General features: G+C 34.6%; 1 pseudogene; it reads left to right on the top strand.

Moving 5' to 3' along the window:
* The first annotated feature begins 6,932 nt into the window (after positions 1–6,932).
* On the top strand, positions 6,933–22,014 carry LOC110873133 (annotated as a pseudogene).
* Positions 22,015–22,605: the final 591 nt, after the last annotated feature.

Consider the following 22,605-nt stretch of genomic DNA (forward strand, 5'->3'; position numbering starts at 1 on the left):
TGGTGGATTGTACCTACTATTGTTTTTTTTTTCTTTTTTTTTATCTTTAGTTTTTACTTCTTACCCTATACTTTTATATCATTTACAATTCATGTAATATCCCCAAAACAGATTCGGTAATTAAGCCAAATTAACCGGGGATGAGCGGGTAAAATACCATTAGTCGTAAAAGTTAACCCGATAAACATTAAGATTTAAATAAATAAAAAATAAAAGATGAATACATGTTTTATAAGATAAAGTTATAAAAGACTCGGGCTATCGGAATTTAATCTAAGTCGAGTTGTAACATCTCCGAATTTAGTAAATGGAATTACCATGTTCACTTAATAACTGGCATGAAGTGTATGACTAGGAATATTAACCTAGTTTATATTTATAAACCAAAATTCACACTCTCAAATCTATCCCTCTCTCTCTCTAAAACCCAGAAGCTTCTGATCACCACCAGTCCTGCCCGTCGACCACCACGTGAAGCCTCGCCACAACCACTCCGGCCATCACTCACTCTAGACACTCCCTCATTCCTAAAACACCCAGAAATCTCCACTATATGTGCAACCCCATCGCCCCATCTCGAATCTGTTTTAGCATATCTGCAATCGATAGCCGGATCTAGGGTTTAGGTAGATAAAGAGATGAAGGTGCGACTCCCGAATCTGGTGGTGGGTGGCGAAGTGGCTACGACGATGAAGTACAGAGAGAAAGATGGAGACGCAGGTACAATCTGATTCTCTTCTCTCGCCATTTGTGTGAAGAAAATCATTTGTGCGTGTTTAGAGAGAGTTTCTGTTTTTAGAAATAGAAAATCATTTGTTGTTCTTCTCTCTCTAAACAAATGATTAGAGATTGTGGTGATGGTGGTTTGGTGGAGGATGGGGTTTTCAGATTTAGAGATTGTGGTGATGGTGGTCTGGTGGCGGTGATGGTTGTTGGTGATATTTGTGGTCAGATTTAACCATTGCAATCTGATATTATAGCCGGATCTAGGGCGGTTGTGCAAATGGTAGTGGGTTTAGGGTTTCTAGATCGTCATTCAGATTTGTGCGAGGGTGGTTAGTGGTGGTTGCAGGTGGTGGTTAGTGCTAGTTGTGTGGTGGGTTGGTGTTGGTGGGTGAAATCATCGGCTCAACAAGATCTGAAAGCAGATGATGTTGTGACAACAGAGGTGATGATCTTAAATGCAGGTTTGGATAAACCCTAAAATGAGGTATTTGGGGGAGAAGAGTGGTATTTATATGATGGGGTTGTTGCTATGTGAATGGACATAAATGCCCTCACGCGCTCTGCACATGATGTAACTTAACTTAATTTTCTAACTGAGTTTGGGATAAAGGACGAAAGATGTAACAGGTTTTCAAAATAAAGGACTGTGACTGTAATTATTAAAGGTAAAGGTCATCTATTGCAACTAACTACAAACATAAAGGACGAAAAGTGTAATTTTTCCTTACATTTTTGTACTTATAAAATGCTTTATATAGATGTATAGATTATTATCAGCCAAAAATACTAAAAACATATTTTTTGACTTTTTTTAAGAATGTTATTATATTCTTAAAACAGACTTCTAATAATTAAAATGATATTAGAAAACATATCAATACTAGCATCTTGAGGGATATAATCATCTAAAATACACTGAAAGTTCAAAAGTCAATTCGGTATATATTATTTGAATGATTCAAAGCATATACGAAAACAACCATAAAATGTTTTTAATATGATTGTTGAATAATTTGAATCTAACTAGTTATACAGAAATCAATAATTGTTGATTAGAGGTTATTAAAAATTAGGATAATTAGCAGTTATAAAAAATGAATGTAGTCAACTTTTATTTCAGGTAAAAAATAAGTCAAATATAATTTAAATTTAAAATTACTATAATATGTTGGAAGAATTTAATCAATTATATATAAAATTTTAAATTTTGAACCACTAAAATGTCTAGGTACACTGAATCCACCTAAAAAGGAAATCCAATTAATGTTATTAACTACAAATCGTTTACTTCCATATTATCCTCCAAATCAAATTTTTGAATTTAAAATCAAGTTATTATCTATCCTCTAAATAAGGAAATAATAATTAACAATAATAATTTTGTAACAAATCAATGGATAGTAGCGAACCATTATCATGATCCGAAATTTAATTGTCAAACATCAAGGATCAAACCATTAAATTCGAAAAACACATATAATATTCAATCAATCTTCAAACAAAATAATAGAAAGGTGGAGCAAGGATTCGAAAACATAATCAAATAAAAAACAACCAAACACTTCTAAGTTTACACAAATTTATCTAGCCTAACAACAAATTACAAACACAACAATCATAATCCGATGATCAATCACAATATCTAATCCTTAAGCTCAAAAACAACCTTAACACGAAAAATCATTCACTAAATGGGGAGATAACAATCATATCTATTACGATAGATCAATAATATATAATATATTGAAGATAAACTCACTGAATCAAAAACATAAAGGAAGAATAAAGATCAAAAGGAAGATTCAATTGAAAAAAAATCATATACAACATACTAAGATTTATTTAAATAACAAAGATCTTTAAAACCATAAAAAAGAATCAATGGATACAAACTTACAAACCCTAAAAAAGAATCAGTCGATACAAACTTTTACCATACGAAGAGGAAATCTATGAACAACGAATAAAATCAGAAGATGATACTTTATAAAATTTACATATTTTAAGTAACAGAATTTTATACATAAATCATTCCAGATGTTTACTAATTACTTTTGTTCCTTATACATAATATTATGTATTAGATAACGAAATAAATATAATCTAAGCAAACCTTTAAGAAATCAAACAACACATATAAACCATAGATCTTATACCTTGGTGATGAAGCCATTAGAACAGAATCAAAGATTTGTGCTCCAGGACGTTAAAACCCTAGACATGAAACATATCCACATCAAAAAACACAAATACAATAAAAAAGGTTAGAATGATAGATGGATATCAAGTAAAAACACAAAGACCACTTAATATGATATGTTAGATCTTTTGAATTCCACATAATCCAAAAACAATAATATAATATCAACAATAAAGCTTCATAATACATAAAGAAGGGATTCGTACCTTTGTGATGGCGACATTTGATTATCAGAATTAGAAAAGAAAATCAATCCAAGATGTAGAACCCTAGACAGGAACGAATACAAAAACAATCAAAATCAAACATGAATGATTTTCGAATGACAGATAAAAAATGATTACTTGATAGTATCCGTGACCTCACTTTGATTTGAAGATCTTGAGGGTCGGCGGAGAAGAAAGCGAGAGAGAATGCGAAACTCCGAATTGGTTGAGTCGGCGGAGAAAAATTAAATTTTCTGATGCATTTTTATTAAAGCAATTTAATCGAAGCTGCCCCTTGGACCCTGCTACCAGGGGCTGCCGCCCCCGGACCCCCGCTAAGATCGTAAAACGCAATGACTAAATCAAAAAACCCAGATCGTAAAAATGAAATTAAAGAATTTCTTACATGGATCGAAGTCGGTTTCTTCAACAATTGATGAAATTTGAATGATAGAAAAACTTATTGGTGATCGAATCGAACAGGTCGAGTGATTATCTTCAAAATCACAGGAAAAAACAAGATTTTGAATGAAATTAAACTGGGTTTTCTTCAAAAAAAAAAAAAAAAAAAAACTGAAGAACACGTTGATCGGTGTTTGAATCATTGATTGGTAATCAGTGATGAAAATCGCACTATAATGTAGAGATTATTAAGATAGAAAGTGAAGAAATGATTGAAGATGGCGGAGAAGATCTTGAGAACGAATACAAATACAACCAATTCCAAGGGGCGGCTTCGATTAAATTGCTTTAATAAACCGCAGTTAACCAGGGCCGCTTCGGAGGCCTAAAGCAAACTCCGAAATTGGGGCCCTTTTCAAATTTAATTAGAAGCCATCCCACCCATTTTACTACCCATGTTAAAGGTCATATACCCTCAAAGCAATCAGTAATAAGTAATAACATGTAGGAATAGATTCAGTAAGTGTGTTAATTTGCGTTTCCAAAAAAAAGTACGAGATTAATTACCATGAAATAAGAAAAGGCTCCGGCAGATTGTTGAACACATTGATGATCAGATTATCATTTGTGACAGAATATATTTCCGGTCCGGGAAATTGTCCGTTGATCAAGATTCCCTGTGAAAAAAAAAACATCATATTCATAAACAAAAATACTAAATTTAATAAAGCCTTATAATTCTCGAATCAACAATTTGTATCAATGTATGAATTGTACCTGTTAGACGAATGCCCATTGGATATATGTCTCCATATGTTACATTCCATGTAAAGAACCGACACGGGTCTTCAGCGTTAACAATCGCGACAAGACAGAAAACCGCACACGAATACAGTGACCATAAACATACTCTATTATGTCTAATGCGTTTCGGGAACTGAAATAAAGAGAATACCAAACTACAAATCATGGAGATTGTAGTATCATCTTTTACAGTTTCTTACAACCAGATCTACTATCAATTTGTGATTGCCAACTATTGAACACATCAAGAATTGTAGATTAGAAAATCAAATAGTAGTAATGAAAATCGAAAGAAAGAAAACTTACAGGTATTAATAAAGCTTTTTCGATCGCAGAAATAACAATCACTTACCTTCGATCAGATTTGCGTATTACCCAAAAAAAAGTATGCGCTTGATGACGGTTGATCTTCCACAATCGTTTCACGACTTCTAATTTCCTTCCCGCTTATATTTTGAGACCTAATTTTCTATCGGTTCCCTCCTCCAGGCTCCAATACCTAAATCCCCATACCCAGATGGCTACAACAAGCCCAAATCGAAGGCCCTTGACAAGTGATGGCCAAAGCTAGGGCTTGAGTTGACTAAGGCCGGCCCTGCAGTTAACCAAAAGATCATGGGAGAGAGAGTGCAAAACCGACACCAACTTCTGCTTCTAGAACGAATTTAATGACTTTCAACGGCTGAGATTAAAAGATGGGGACTTTATACGGCTGTAATTCTTCCAAAAGTTGATTACGAACAACGGTGACAATATAATATAGAATAAATCAAAGAACTTTCTTGTGCAAACCTATGTTAGTATTTGATATATAACAATAATAATTTATAATTTTAAAGGCGAACAACAGTGACAATATAATATAGAATAAATCAAAGAACTTTTAACTATTAAAACAATTATAATATAATTATAATAAAAATATTTTCTAGACATCCAAATTTGAAACTTCCAGGCAATTTCCACAATAAAAGTAGGTGTTACTCATTGATCGAAGACTTCTTCCTTTAAAAGTTACAAGTCTTCAGATTGCTTGTTTCACACCTCGTCTTCTTTACTCAACTATTAAAACAATTATAATTATAAGGGTAAATTACACTTTTCGTCCTTTATGTTTGTATCACATTGCAATAGATGACCTTTAACTTCAATAATTACAGTCACAGTTCTTTATTTGTAAAACTCATTACACCTTACGTCCTTTAATACTAATCTGGTCAAAATTTTCAGTTAAAGATAGCATGTGCCTTGCACATGAGGGTAAGATGATAATTTTACCAATATATTTTAGCAACAAAATATCTTAAAAGAAAGAATGATGAACAACCGTCTCCACCCTTTCTTTCTCATCTGTCATTGACCTCAAAACACAACACATACATAACCAATCTTCTATCTATATTATCCAAATCCATCCCTTTCTTTCTTTCTTCAACAAACACCGATCAATCCATCTTCTCAACAATCACCGATTATCATATAGGGTTTCATTTCATGTGCCTATTTCAGTAGTCGTCGACAAAACCAGAACAAAGCCACCACCGACAGACCGTTTGCTAGGTAGTTGCGTCAAGACGCGAGCTGCGGTGGCGCGTGAGGCTGCAGCTACGGTCGTTGAGGTGAAACGACAGAAGAATAAGAAGAAAAAAAAGGGGAAAACGAGGGTTTAGGGTTCGGTTTAGCTCCGGCACCGACACCGGCACCGGAAACAGCTCCGGTGATTGTTGTTTTGAAGTCGAAGAAGCGATGGCGGATGCCGGATGGTAGCCGTAGTTTGAGTGGTAATAAGGTTACTGATCAGGAGGAAGAGGGGAATACTGCACCTTTTCCTGATAGGGTATATAAATTTTCTAACTTTATTCTATTTTGTGTGTTTGAAATGTTGAAAATGTTTGATTTAGATTAAATTATTTTTGCTGTGTTTATAGTTGTTATGTAAAGTTAGATGCTTGGTGTTGTTATGGAAATTAAGTTAATTAGCCATTCAGATTGCAGTTGATGTTGGTGAAGGCTGATTTAATGTGAACCTACAAGTCAAATTTTATAAGGAATTTGTGGAGTCTTACTCGTCAAGCTATCTGAATATTTCAATTGATCATTTGAATACAGTAATAGAGGTTAGGGTTTTGTGGTTTTCAGCGGTGATGGTTGTAAAGATGCTGGTGGTTCTCGTTGTTACTAGAGGTTGGGGAGGTGACGGTGGGCTGGTGGTGGAGAAAAGCTAAAGATGGGGGAATTGAGATAGAAAGAGAAGAGAGCTGAGAGAGAGAAAGTGTGTGCGTGAGTGTGTTCACTTATATATATTTTAATTTAATTTAATTAAATTAATTTTAGAGTAAAATTACCAACTTACCCTCATGTGCAAGGCACATGACATACTTAACTGAAAATTTTGACAAGGTTAGTGCTAAAGGACGTAAGATGTAATGAGTTTTACAAATAAAGGACTGTGACTGTAATTACTGAAGTTAAAGGTCATCTATTGCAATCCGATACAAACACAAGGGACGAAAAGTGTAATTTATCCTAATTATAATAAAATATTTTCTGGTCATCCAAATTTGAAACTTCAGCAATTGGACAAAAAGTAGGTGTTGACTCATCGAAGACTTCTTTCTTTTAAAGTTACAAGTCTGGCTTGTTTCATACCTATCTTCTTTACTCAAATCACTCAAACCTTCCTCCAATAATTCATAGTTATAAACAATGGTTGTTCTCACTGATCTTAATCATAGATATGATGTATTTTTAAGTTTCAGAGGTGCCGACACTCGTAACGGTTTCACCGATCACCTCTACAACACCCTTTTGGATGCCCGTATTAACACGTTTTTAGATGATGAAGAGATGGAAACTGGAGAACCACTTAAACCAGAACTGGAGAGTGCGATTAGGTCTTCCAGGGCTTCTATTATCGTCTTGTCTGAAAAATATGCTTCTTCAACATGGTGCCTTGACGAATTGGTATTAATCCTTGAGCAGAAGAGGAAGTTTAACCAAATCGTCATCCCCATCTTCTATCATGTGGAGCCCACGGATGTGAGAAAGCAACAAAGCAGCTTCATGAAAGCAATGGCACAGCATAAAGAGAGGATGGATGCAGAAGCAGATGCAGAGAAAAGAAGTGAATGGGGTCAAAAGATGGAGTTATGGGAGAGGGCACTCACACAAGTTGCCAATTTAAAAGGAGTAGTTGCAAATGGCAGGTAAATCACTTAATTTTCTAGATGTCAGCCATTGCAATCTTTTCGAGAATTCATTACAAATGGCAGGCAAAATTCTGCACATGAGGCATCAGTTAATAATGGCATAATATGATATATTTAGTTTGGACATAGCAAGTGTTTTATTTTAAATAAATATTACAAATAAATCCATCTTAAACAATTTCAAGACTTTAATTAACATGGAGTAAAAGGGTGAACTTTTCAGACATAGAGTGAGCGGGTGAACTTTTCAGAAAAAATAAAAAAGTTATGTTATTTTTTATTTAGTTAAGTTAGGTTTTTGTCACTAGTTGAGTTCAGAACCCAAACCTTCAACTATATTAGTCACTATGGTTTCAGTTTTTAACCTTTTCGTCTTTAAAGCTAACGCAGTCCAGGTTATTCTGTTAAGTGGATGTCCAATCCCAAAACCTATTCAGAACGAACTATTCTGGCCTCTGACATTTGTGTCTCTTGAAGCATGAGAAACGAAATCTTGCTCTCTTTTCAATCTCCACAGTTTGCCTCCATTTCATGAACCATCTTACTCACGTGATTTTGAAAGCCTTCCAAATGGAATCCCAATGACTCCAAATTTCAAAGTTGCTCCCACCTCTTTCTAAGTCTTCGTTGCAATTGGGAGGGAGGTTCTTATTTAAACCTAACCCTATATATATACATATATATATAAAGGATTGTGGAGGGAATCCTGGCCCAGTACCCTTTTGGGTACTCATCATCCCACCCCGCAAGGGTTATGATGCCAACAAATAGCCTCGGTCACTACCTCCATGATATGGGCACCACAAGGGTCGAACCCGCGTCACTACAACTTCCCATTTCAACGTGACTTTCATTGGATGCGGGTACCACTGGGCTATAAGCCAATTGGTTAACCCTTTATATATAGGGGAGGGTTTATGAGGGTTAACGAGAAAACTCCTGTTTTTTAGAGAACTCAAGAAACCAACATATCTAACCTTACTAAACCCTAAACTCTAATCTTAATCCCTAAACCCTAAAAAAAATGAACCATAAACCCAAAAAAAACTAAATCCTAAAAGCTAAACCATTAACTCTAAAGGCTAACGGATAAAAGCTAAAAATAAAATCCTAAAGTTAAATCCTAAGATTTAAAAATTAAACTCTAAACCATAAAAAATAAACCTTAGGAAAGAAAATTCAACAAAAATAGAGTTTCTCTTAATCCTTTCTATAGATGTATATAGATGCATCTTAAGAAAATTCCTCTTTGTCATAAAACTCTGTCTAACCATTATTAACCCTAAAGTGGAAACTCAAATCAATAAACCCTAAGAAATAAACCCTAAACTCTAAAGTTAAACTCTAAAAGTTAAACCCCTATAAAGGCTAGCGTCTAAAATCTAAAAACTAAATGCTAAATCTAAACCCTAAAATTTAAACTAACCTCTAAAATTAAACGCTAAACCATAATCCCTAAAAACTAAACCTTAAATAAAATTCAACACAAATATCAATCGTTTTATACAGTTTTCTAACTCACGAAGAATGAATTTTCTAATGCGCCTCTCCCTATATATATTGGAGCTTCCAATGAGAAGAAAACATTTTTTAAGAAAAGAAAGAACATTTTAAATCAATAAGAATGATTCATTTAATATTTGTATATAATGTTATTCTAAGGATATAAGGATAAATTTACCAAGTTATTAATTTAATGTATTCCTTTAAATTAGCTAACTAAATTAAACCAATAGCTCATTTTTTAAATTTACCCTTTCAACACAAACTTGATTTACAGTTAAGTATAACTTTTGATATTTTTAGAATAAAGTGTAAAATAAATGTAGTATAAATTTTGATGTGCATAGGATATTTGTAGATTAAATGTAGTATAACTTCCGATTTGTGTAGCATAAATATGAATATGTGTATGATAAAGTTTTTTTGACTAATTAATTAAACTAGAATTGAGACCCGCCGCAATGCGGCGGAGATTCTTTACTTATAACTAAGTTGACTTAAGACCCGCACGTTATGTTAAACCTGTCAAACGAAAAAAAAAAAAGACGATGTAAAAACGTTCACCCATACACGCACGTTGCGTCGTGTTAACTCGCAAAATTTAGAACGAAACGTAAAAAAAGTTAAACCAAAGACGCACGTTGCGATGTGTTAAGTCACAAAATTTAGAACCAAGCATAAAGCGGAAAATTTGCGGAAAATGAAAACTATAAAGGATCAAAGTTGAAAGTAAAAAAAGTTATGAGGATAGATTGCAAAAGATAAAAAGTTTTGGGTTAAAAGCAAAAAAAGAAAAAAAAAACAAATAGTTTTGGGTTAAAAGTAATTTATGAAATACTTTTGGGTGAAAAGTAAAAAAAAAATCAATTTTTTTTTGGAAAACCTCTAAAGCCAAGGTTACGACAACCATATGCATAACCATTTTTTCTTTAGAAAACCCCCAAAGCACAACCCGCTTTGCGGCGGGGCGTAAAACGGCTTCAAATAGTATTAATGTCACACAACCGTGATCGACCACCAACACTGAGTCGACCTAGGATCTGCGTGTTGCGACGAACCTGTCAAACATGAAAAAATAGAGGTAAAAACGTTGAACCACATATGCACGTTGCGCCATGTTAACTTTCAAAATTTGAAACAAAGCATAAAAGTTGAACCACACCCGTACGTTGCGTCCTATGAACTCGAAAAATTTAGAACTATACGTAACGAAACGTAAAAACGTTAAACCAAAGACGAGAAGTATAATTGACAAAAGTTGTGAAGTTAAATTGCAAATAATGAAAAGTTTTGAGTTAAAGCTAAAAAAACAAATTTTATAGGGTTAAAATTACAAAAGGTAAAACCTTTGGGTTAAAACTAAAAAATCAAGTTTTTTTTTTTTTGAAAAATCCTCAAAGCACATGTTACAACTCTATATGCATGAAAAAGTTACTTCTTTATATAGGTTTTAATTAAGAAATATTTAGTGTAAGCAGTTATGAAATAATTAGTGTGTTAGCATTATGTTTTTTTTGAACGGCGGATCATCTATATAAAAATATAGAAAAGCCGGCCAGCTTGAAGCTGCTGAAAAACCCGGAATTACAACCCGATGTTCCTTTATTTGCTCCATCGTCCTGTTAATCGACGTGTGTCGTTTGTTGAACTCTATTTCATTCCTAGCTTTCCAAATCCCCCACATAGTGACGAGTACGATAGCTTCAATAAGTTTCTTCCACATCTTTGATCCTATCGCATTCTCCACAACCAAGACCAATTCGTGAAAGGAAGACGGCATGAAAGATAAAGGCAATTTCAACCAAACCAAGACTTGCCACCATATCCATTTCGAAAGCTGACACCGGAACAGAATGTGGTTCATAGATTCCGTCCCGATACCGCATCTGCTGCACACAATACTAGGTAAATTAATACCTCGAGCTCTTAACGCATCTTTAGATGGATTTCTGCCATGTGAAACTTTCCATCCGAAATCCGACACGTTAGAAGGTATCCATTTATTCCAGCGATGAACCACTCGTTGCCCATTTTCATTCATGACCTTCGCTAACTGCTCTCTCACAAACCAAACTTAGAAACTTCCTCCTTCGCACCCAGCTCAGATCCATTTATCAGGCCCTTTCTACGGCCTTACCCCGTTCAGCAGACCATCAGACGGCCCAACTGATCCCATTCGTATTGTTGTTGTGGGTCTTTAGTCCATTCCCATGCCCATAAGTATATATCCCCCACTTTGTTGTAGCACTGATCCACTTTAATGCCTTTATCTTTGGCCAATTTAAAAATGTCTGGATACGCTTCCTGTAGGGGACCACAATCCAGCCAATTATCTAGCCAAAAAAACACACCTTTACCATCCCCTATTACCGGTTTGAGGTGTTCATTTATCCGTATATTGTAGCTCTTAAACTCCTTTTCCACGACCATAATATCTTTTCAAACACCTAGACACGAAGCTTTGACCGGGAAGCTTTTAAACGTTCTTCCATTACCATGCATTGCAGAAATTACTTTGGTCCAAAGAGCCGATTTGGAATCTTTAAACTTTCACCACCATTTAACGAGAAGGCCCAGATTCACACCCTGGATATCACCCATGCCAGTTCCCCCATAAACTTTAGAATTAATCACTTTCTCCCATGCTATCCACCGGATTCTTCCTTTCCCACCTTTATCTCCCCAAACGAACCTCTTCTAATACTTTCGAGGGTGTTAATCACTTTGACCGGAGCCTTAAAAAGGGACAAGTAGTAATTTGGCAAAGCGCGCCAAGAACCGCTTTAGCCAAAGTCACCCTTCCGGCGAACAATAGGCATTTGGCTTTCCATCCTGAAAGTTTAGCGTTAAACTTATCGATAACGAGCTTCCAATTTTTAACCCTTTTCATGTTAGCTCCGACGGAAATTCCAAGAAAAGTAAAAGGCAATATACCCATTCTACAGTTAATTTAGTTAATTTTTTGGGCCATGGCGACCACCTTCTTACTTTCCACCCAACCCCATAGATATTGCTTTTGGCAAATTGATCTTAAGACCCGAACAAAGATAGAAACCCCTAAGTATCCGGTTGAGGTTCTTTATATTTGTTTCCGACCACTCCCCTAAAAAAATATCGTCCGCATAACAAAGGTGTGAAATAGCTGGCCCATTCGGTAATTTTACACCTTGAAAAACACCTCCATTCAGCGCTCTCCTCATAATGACATCTACTGCTTCCATAACCAAGATGAAAAGGAACTTGGATATAGGGTCTCCTTGGCGAAGCCCTCTAGTCATATGAAACTCCTAGGTTGGAGATCCATTTACGAGTACCGACGCCCTACTAGACTTCAAACAAGCTTCCACCCACTGTCTCCATTTAACCGGAAACCCCATAGCCTTTTTAGTGGATAATAAAAACGACCAATTGACCGAGTCATAGGCCTTTTCGAAGTCCACCTTAAAAATCATCACCTCCTTTTTTGTGCTCTTCGCCAAAGATATGACCTCGCTAACTATTAAAGGGCCATCTAGGATGGATCTTCCTTCGATGAACGCGGTTTGCACCGGAGCCACCAAAGAAGATACCACACGCTTCAACCGACTTGTCAAAACCTTTGCAATCATCTTGTATAGCGATCCAATCAGAGAGATTGGTCTAATTCTTTTATTCCATTCGGGTCTCGAATTTTAGGAATAAGTGTGATAAAAGATGAATTACAACCAATAGGGATTATTGGTTTAGAATGAAACTGTTGAAACACTTCTCCCACTATTGGTTCGAAGTACTCCCAACACTTTCTTATAAATTTGAAAGGGCACCCGTTTGGGCCCTGCCCCACATTCCCACACAGCTTGTTTGATTTCTTCTTTAGAAAAATTGGTAACCAACGATCCTGCTTGTACATCCAAAAGCCTTGAAAATCCATCTTTATCCATTATTGGTCGCTTCTTCGATGGTTCTCTAAATTGTTTTTTAAAAGCTGAGTTAAACTTCTTCTTAATCACAACAGGATCCTTCATCACAATCCTGTCAACCTGAATCGAGGTAATCCTGCTCTGAGCCTTCCTGATGTTGATGTTGACATAATTATGGAAAAACTTGGAATTTTCATCTCCAAGTTTTGCCCACTTAATTCTCGCCTTCTGTTTTAGGTTCAGCACTTTCTACTTTTCTAAGGTTTTTATTCAACATTTGGCAGCAACTCGTTTAGATACTTCATCCCTGTTTAACAATCTTGTCTGAGCCAGCATATCCAGATGCCTAACCACATCCGACGCCATCTTTAAATCAGCTCCCTCTTTGATGATACAATCAGCCCTCCATTGTTTTATTCTTGTTTTCAGATCTCTTAACAGCTCCAAAAATTTTGTGTACGCATTTGAATCTTGTTTCCTCTTATCTACACAATGTCATTTGTTTTCTCTTTTCTCACATTAATATTTTTTTCTCGAAAGACTCCCCTACATATGGTTAGGGTAAAATAAAACCCAATTGATCGAGTCGTGAAAGCTTATTTAAAAATGATATGTTTTGTACGGTTTTATTTAAATTTAAATAGCAGGAAATGTTATGTGAATAAGTTCGCGAGACTTCTATTAATTCTCAAATGTAGTAATTTTTGTCTATGAAAAATGTTTTTTTCTAACTTTTTTAAAAAATGTTTTTTTTTCTAAGTTTTTTATTCAAATTCGTATATGAAGTTAGTTAGAGGCATTAATTTATTTTTTTTTTTTTTTTTGAATGGCTAAACTTGCTTGTCATGGGAATTGAACCCATGACCTCCACCTATTCTACACCTTATCTAACTCACCAACACCATTGGGCTACTCCCAATGGATGCATTAATTCATGATTAACCATAATTATTCTTATATATTGTAAGAAAATGTGATGATATAAAGGGTGAAGATACGATAGGAAGTTTATTTGGCTAGCAAGGCTAGGAAGTGATCTTGACCATCCATTTTTAGGGGCATTCTAGTCAATCCAAGCCAATAGTTTCTCTCTCCTCCAATTCTCCCCCCCCCCCCCCATTTTTTAAACGTTAATAACTCTTTCATACAACATTATTTTTTTATAAAAATTGCACCAAAAAACAAGCGTTTGTTATCTTTAAAACGAGTATACTATTGCTATATTTAAAAAAAAAAATTTAAAACCCAGTTGCGTAAAACGCAATGAAAAAAAAAACCCCAGTTACGTAAAACGCAATGAAAAAAAAAACCCTAAAAAATGACATTTTTCTAAAAAGCAATGCACCAAAAACACAAAGAAGTGACTTATTTGTAAAACGCAATGGCCAGAAAACACAAAGAAATGTCTTATTTCTAAAATGCAATAGCCTAAAAACTCAAAAGAAAATTTACTTCCTAAAACGCAATGGACTAAAAACACATAAAAATGTGTTTTACCTAAAACGCAATTCACCAAAAACACATACAAATGTCTTATTTCTAAAAGGCAATAGCCAGAAAACACTTAAAATGTCTGTTTTCTAAAACGCAATGGAATGAAAACACATAAAAAGTGTTTTACACGCAATACACAAAAAACACAAAAAAATGTCTTATTTGTAAAACGCAATGGCCAGAAAACACATAAAAATGACTCATTCTAAAACGCAATTGCCTAAAAAACAAAAGAAAAGTGTTTTATGTAAAAAACAATGGACTGAAAACACCTAAAAAGTGTTTTACCTAAAACGCAATGCACCAAAAACACTTCAAGAATGTGTTTTTCTAAAACGCAATGGCCAATGCAGAACTGTTCTGTGAATTGTCTGTGCTGTGAACTGTCTAAACCAATGCAGCAGAAAATTAATTTTTCTGATGCATTTTTATTACAGCAATTTATTTGAAAAAAAAAATTTCTGTGCTGTGAACTGTCTAAACCAATGCAGCTCAACCCCAGCCAGGGGCTCTGCCCCTTGGACCCCGCTACCAGGGGCGCTGCCCCCGGACCCCGCCAAGATCGTAAAACGCAATGACTAAATCAAAAACCCAGATCGTAAAAATGAAATTAAAGAATTTCTTACATGGATCGAAGTGATTTCTTCAACAATTGACGAATTTTGAATGATTGAAACACTTATCAGCCCTCGAATCGAACGGATCGAGTGATTATCTTTCAAATCGCCGGAAAAAAACGAGATTTTGTATGAAATTAAACTGGGTTTTCTTCAAAAAAGCTGAAGAACACGTTGATCGGGTGTTTGAATCATTGATTGGTGTTGAAAATCGCACTATAATGTTGTGATTATTGAGATAGAAAGTGAAGAAATGGTTGAAGATGGTGGGTTTTGAAAATGGTGGGTTTTGAAGTTACTAGGTTTTGAAAAAGGAAGAAGAAAGGGTTGGATTGACTAAAATACCTTTTTTCTTTATTTTAAATGTTGCCACATGTCCTAATCCTATTGCTTCCTACACAGCCAAAATAAACTTCCTATTTGATCTTTCACATGATATAAAAACTCAATATATTATTTTATTGATCACATCAATCTGTATAATCCCGGATTATTCATTCATTAATTAGATAAATAGCAACAAGTAACGTTACCATAAATAAATTAGTAAAACCAGAGGAACTCACATAAACAAGTTGATTAAAAAGAGCGACGCAAAGGATAGGCTAAACTAAATATGCCACATTTGGTTTCGATCTTCAAATTGTTATATCTTTGGATCAGGTAGTCTATTTTTAAGAACGCTATTTCATATTTTTCATTTAATGATCAATTCTCAGGAAGGAGACAAAGCTGATTGAAGAAGTTGTTATGGACATCCATCGTAGATTAGGTGGACCCTTAAGTAATACTCTACCATCCCTTACGGGGAGGAACCATGACATTGAATTCATTACTTCGTGGTTGACAGATGGATCTTCTCATAGCGTCGACATTCTTACAATTGTAGGCATCAGTGGGATTGGAAAAACATCTTTGGCTAAGTATGTTTTCATGTTGCACTTTAGTAAATTCCAGAAAAGCAGCTTTATCGAAGATATCAATACAAGATGTGAAGAAAGCCATAATGGATTGCTTGATTTACAAAAGCAACTTCACGGAGACATTTCAAAAAAACTCGACTTACATGTTAATGATGTCAACGAGTACAGCTCTAAAATTGAGGATGTGTTATCTCGTAAAAAGGTGTTTATAGTGTTGATGACATTGGTAGTCTTGACCAGCTAAACGCTTTACTTGGAAAAAAAGGTTTACATCCAGGAAGCAAAATCATTATTACAACCAAGGATACATCTTTAACAGAAAGGTGTGACTTATTCAAGACACAAGTTCATCCCAAGCATACTCAGGTCTTACTTGATGGCTTAAATAAGTATGAATCACTAAAGTTTTTATGCATTCATGCATTCCAGAGCCATACGCCCAAAGAAGGTTATAAAGATGTCTCAATAGAGCTTGCGAAATATTGTGATGGACATCCATTGGCTCTAGAAGTTCTGGGTGGGTCTCTACATAAGCGAGATGTAGCATATTGGGAAGAGCGCATAAAAGAGCTAAAGAAAGAACCTCTTTCTGGTATAGAAAAGGTAAAAAAGGCATTGCATATGAGCTTTGAATCTTTGATGTGTGAAAATGATAAAGAATTGTTTAAGTATATTGCTTGTTTCTTTGTTGGAGAAGATAGAGAATTGACTAAAACAATATTAGAGACATGTGGTATAAACACAACATCTGGGATTGAAAATCTCATGGACAAATGCTTTCTTCGTATGGGATGGAATAACAAATTGACGATGCATTCATTGATTCAAGAGATGGGAAGAGATTTAGTCCTTCAAGAATCACCGAACAAGCCAGGGGAGCGTAGTCGGTTATGGTGTCACGCGGAGTCATTCGATGTGTTGAAACGAAAAAAAGTAAGAGGCCATTTATATTATAGTAGTAATGCATGTTCTAAGTATTATTATTGTCAATATACATGTATATAACCTTTATATATTAATGTTTGTATTCCTTTTCTTTGTAGGGAACCCAAAATATTCTAGGCCTTGCCCTTGACATGAGGATGCTTGACAAAAAGAAGTTGCGTGGATCATTTGAGCTGAAAACAGAGTCATTTAGTCAGATGGATAATCTAAAGCTACTACAACTCCATTATGTTCAATTAAATGAGTGTCTCCACAATTTTCCGGAGGAGTTACGATGGTTGTGTATGCACGGGTTCCCTTCAAAGTCTTTTCATTTAGACCTACCAATGGAGAATTTGGTTGTTCTTGACATGTCTTACAGCAATATTGAATCTTTTGACATGTCATACAGTGACCCACAACCACCTGCAAAGAAGCAAAAGGTAAGATTTTAGATATTTGTATACGAGATTCTGAATAATCAATAATCCGCTTGGATAAACTTTGAATGGTGATGATAGAGCTATTACAATGTAGTATTTTAACCCAAGAATTGCCTAGGCTTTCACGTAATCACAATCAACTGATTCAGATTCACACTCAGGTCTTAGGTATAAAATCAAACACAGACACTAGAATCGCCACACAAGATAGCTCTTATTATTCTTTCATATTGAGTAAATGCATGTTTTACTTATTTTAACTTATCTCTGTTTCACCAGTTGGTTGGATCATGCTCAAAAGAAGAACCATTGCTTGGATCATTGAAGATTCTAAATCTGAGTTTCTGTGAACAGCTTCATAGTGTTGGTGGTTTTTTTGAACTACCTGCACTTGAGAAGTTAATAGTTAGATGGTGCATAAGTTTGATGGAGGTGTGTGAATCAGTCGAGGAATGTGTTGAACTTGTCCACATTGATCTGAGTTACTGCTACAAGCTTAAAAAGCTTCCAATATCCCTAGGCAAGTTAAAGAAGGTTAAAACACTATCGCTAAATGGTTGTAATTTATCTGAATCTGCCATTATGGATTCATCAGATCTTAGCATAAGCTCTCAAACCTCTTCATCAGCCATTATAAGGGGGGCTATGCCAAGTGATTTCAAGTTCTTTATGACTTTTTTACCAAGCTCATTGAGAATTTTGTCACTTGCAAACAATAATTTGTCAAACGAATCCTTTCCCATGGACTTGAGTTGTCTAGCCATGTTAGAGGAATTATGTTTAAATGAAAATCCAATTGTGTCACTGCCCATTTGTGTGGGAACCCTTCCTAGGATTCAGAAACTTAGTATTGACCACTGCTATGATGTGATATCAGTTGAGCATCTTCCACGTACCCTAAGAGAATTCTCCATGTTCACAAATGATCAATATGCGATTAGGAAAATTAAATTTGATCCAGAACTTCCTCCACTCAAATTAGGAGGAATTCCTGATTGGGCGGCATCACATTCGTCGGTTGAAATTGAAGGCATAATCAAAATTCAACCAATGGCAGATGTTGAGGAAAAGTTATTACATAGTTTGGGCTGGAAAAAGCCAGACTTTATTAAAGGACACCTGGAAACTCATGACATCCAGGTATCCTCTATTTAATTGTCTCTTTTGTGTGTACATGTGTATTTTATGAAAGGTGATTAATGTTGCATTTACTTGGCAGATGTACTACGAATTTGGAATATTTAGCACCATTAATTGGTTGAAAGGGATGCCGGAGTGGATTAGGTGTAGAAGTTGGGGCCCATCAATATCATTTACCATCCCATCATCTCCTAAGAAGCTTCGAGGATTGAATTTCTGTTGTGTGAATTGGCCTCTATTTACATGTTTTCCCATGCCAACGATCAAAATTAGTAATATTACAAAAAAGCAAACCTGGATTTATAATCATTATAGTGGACACGCCTGGGTATCTGTGGACTGCATTAGTTGGTTAAGCCATTGGATGTTTGGGCCAAATGAGATGAAAGCTGGCGATATCATTATTATAGAGTGTGGCAGTAGAATGGAGTGTAAAACGGAGTATGGGGTTGGTGCTGTATATGATGATGAAGAAGAAGATGTGTTGAGTTATTACAAGTCATGGAATCACATCATTGGTGGAGACCTCTCTGCTTTTCAACTTACAATAGGAGAATACCTCCTATACCGTAACTGGTTTCTCAGTAAGCTCCATATAATTCCATATTATTGCCCTTTCATTCTATTATATATACTGATACACTTATCATCAGGTATAGAGATAAAAATGATGTTTTTGATTATTGAGTTCATGCTTGAATACACATACATATGCCCAATTTATAGTAAACTGAAAACAGGAATGAAAGGAAAGGCAATAAATAGCTGAGCTGGAGTCTGGGCTGTAAAAAAGTTGTGATTGGGCTGAAAATCCTCATAATATTCTTGAATTATTCTCTTCTTTCCGACACTCCCCCTCAAGTTGAGTAGTGGGGTCACCAATACTTAACTTGCTCAAGCAACTACTAAAAGCATTTCGGTTGACGGCCTTTGTAAGAATATCTGCGAGTTGATCTTTTGACGATACATATGGGAGCTCTATGATTCTTTCCTCCAGTTTCTCTTTGATGAAATGTCGGTCTACCTCCACGTGTTTTGTTCGATCATGTTGTACTGGGTTTTCTGAGATTCATATTGCAGCCGTATTGTCACACATAACTTTACTGGGTTCCTTTTGAAAAAAACCAATGTCTTCTAGTAGCTTTCTGATCCAAAGAACTTCGCTTAACCCTCGAGCTATACCTCTAAATTCCGCTTCTGCACTCGACAGAGCAACCACCTTCTGTTTCTTACTTCTTCAGGTAACATGGTTTCCTCCAACCAAGGAGAAGTACCCTGATGTTGACCTTCGTTTTCCCTTATCTCCTGCCCAGTCTGCATCAGTGTAGAGCTCAACCTTCAGATGTCCATTTGTTCTGAATAACACTCCATGGCCTATGGTCCCCTTGAGATACCTTAAAATTCTCTGAGCAGCTTCCATGTGGGCCCCTTGTGGTTGGTGCATTCTGACAACTGTCAATTTTCCATGTAATTCCATACATGTTAAACAGTAATTTGGGCTTTAATGACTGCTTGATTTGAATTAATGACATGAATGCTTTCTGATTATTGTCATATACATACAAGTGCATGCAGAATTATGGTTTAATGGTCCAGAATACCTTCCTAGGTGTCGGGAATCAAAACTGTCACAAAAGGGCTCATAAAGACACTAAACTGTGTAATTTAGCATCTTAACGAACCGGTAACCAACCGAACAACCGGACACTACCCGAAACACCAAATTCTCACTAGAAGCACTGTTTTATCATTTCCGAGCTAGTTATGGTCACCGAACATCCTAATACTTCTTATAATTACATAACACATATAAACACTAAACTATATACTTAGAAACTAACCTAACTTGTTTAACTAGCCATTACACTTCAACCATACCCCCCCCTCCTTGGCAATGGTCACCATGAGTGGACCCACCCATGGATTTTGTTGAATTGTTTATATAATTTGTTTGTAACTTTTGAAACATAATATCCAAGAGTTTATAAAATGTTGGAGGATCTTTGTTTTAAACCCACAAGTGACTTCACATAATTCATTTCACAAACATCAAACTTCAACTCTCCTCTCCCTCTCCCCTTGCTCTCGGCCGTGAACCACCACCCACATCACCACCACTTTCACTTCAATCTCTTGCATTCCAAGGTGATTCTAAGGTGTAAGAAGCAAGATTAAGAAGCTAGGAGGCATTGGAGCTTGAAGGACCATTCTCTAGAGCTTTTATCCACCTTGTTCATCATCTTGTTCATCTTTGATTTCTTCCCTAGCCTTGTGCTAGTAGTAAGACTCTTGTAACTTGATTTTGCTTCTCATTTTGTTGGTTAAAAGATTATGTAAGTGGTTAAACATAAAGATCATGAAGAAACAAGAAAATAATCTTTAACATAAAGCTTAAAATCATAAGAATCTATGTTGATTTAGTGTATGTATGAATCTTGATTGTTGATTTCTTGTGATTATGGTGTTGATCATCACAAGAAGCTTGTAAGATTGTGATTAAACACATGATCTAGCAAGTGAGAGGATGAATCTTGTGAAAATCAAAGTGATCATCCTTTATGTTTCACATGAACTTGAAAATGAAGATGTTTTTGTGTATGATGATGATGGATACATGTTACAAGACTTGTAAATGGATGATTTCAAAAATGATTTTCTCAAGAAACTAAAGTTATTTGCAAGATTTACAAGACCATGATTTTTAAAGAAGTTAAACATGTTTTAAGTGTTTAATCAAAGCTAGAAACATGTTTGTAACAAGAAAAATACAAAAGAATTATTTTTAGAAAAATCATCTTGTAAGTTGTAAAAGACTAAATTTTATAAGAAAGGGATTTATGAACAAAGAACCATGTTTTAAAGGGTAACTAAACCTACTAAATAACATACTAAGTTACTACAAGTTTTTACAAAAACTTCAAGTTCGTGTTATAGTGTAAATTGCATGATTTTGGCTCATGGTAAGTGTTGAATGATTTGTTGATGATTGATGATGATTTTAAAAGAAAATGATATGCTTTGAAAGCATGGAAACCTTCATTTTTAAGGGGAACTATGGCAAATTTTTTGTAGAATTTAAACACTTAGAAAAATATTTTTAAACAAGTGTTTACCAATAAATTTTGAACATGATTTTCATATAAAAACTTGCCATAATTTTGTCACAAAAATTACAAACTTTGGAGGTTGATTTTTGATAAATAAAAGTGACCAAGTATATATTTAGGTGTCACAATTTGTGTGATTATTTGTATATTATGTGTATTAGTTATATTATTCTAGCACTTGAAAATAATATAATTCACCAAAAAATCAAAATTATAATACAAAATATTACCAAGAATTCCAAGAAAATGAATATATAATTTATACCCAAATATTGGACAAACCGAACAAGGACTATGGACTATATATAAATATTCTGGAACTGAAATTCATATATGTTTTGACAAACGAGTTAAACGGTATTTTGGAAACCAAAAGAACGGAAAGTATGACTTTTACAAATATTACAAATGTATCATATTTTATCAAGAAGAAAATATATTATTTTTGAGTAAAGAATATATATATATATATATTCTTGAACAATTAGAAGATATACTATTTTTGAAGAAAATATACATTTTCTTAAACAAATTAAGAATATATTATTTTGGGTGAAAAATGGATTTATAAATGTTTTCTAAGTAAATGTTGAAAATATATTATGTTTGAGATTTAGATAAAAGAATAATTATTTTTGCCAAGAAAGATTTATGGATTTCTATAAAAGTTTTCTTAAAATACATATATTATAAGAAGACAAATTGGTGATTTTAGTTGATTAAAAATATTCTGGAAAGTTTAATACAAAAATTAAGTATAAAATACTTAATAAATACAAGAAAATACGTATTCTCGTATGTACAAATACACACCTGAATACGCCACCAATACTTGGCAAAATACAAGTATAATTATACCCATCCTTGGGGAAATATTCATGAAGGATTACAAGGCAAAATAAGTTAAAATATATTATTTTAACAAATATTCCAAATAATTGATAAATATAATTCAAGTTAAAATATTATTATTTTAACCAATAATTATATACTTTGGAATAATATAAT

This window comes from Helianthus annuus, chromosome 1 (assembly GCF_002127325.2).
Source record: "Helianthus annuus cultivar XRQ/B chromosome 1, HanXRQr2.0-SUNRISE, whole genome shotgun sequence".
Lineage (NCBI taxonomy): Eukaryota > Viridiplantae > Streptophyta > Magnoliopsida > Asterales > Asteraceae > Helianthus > Helianthus annuus.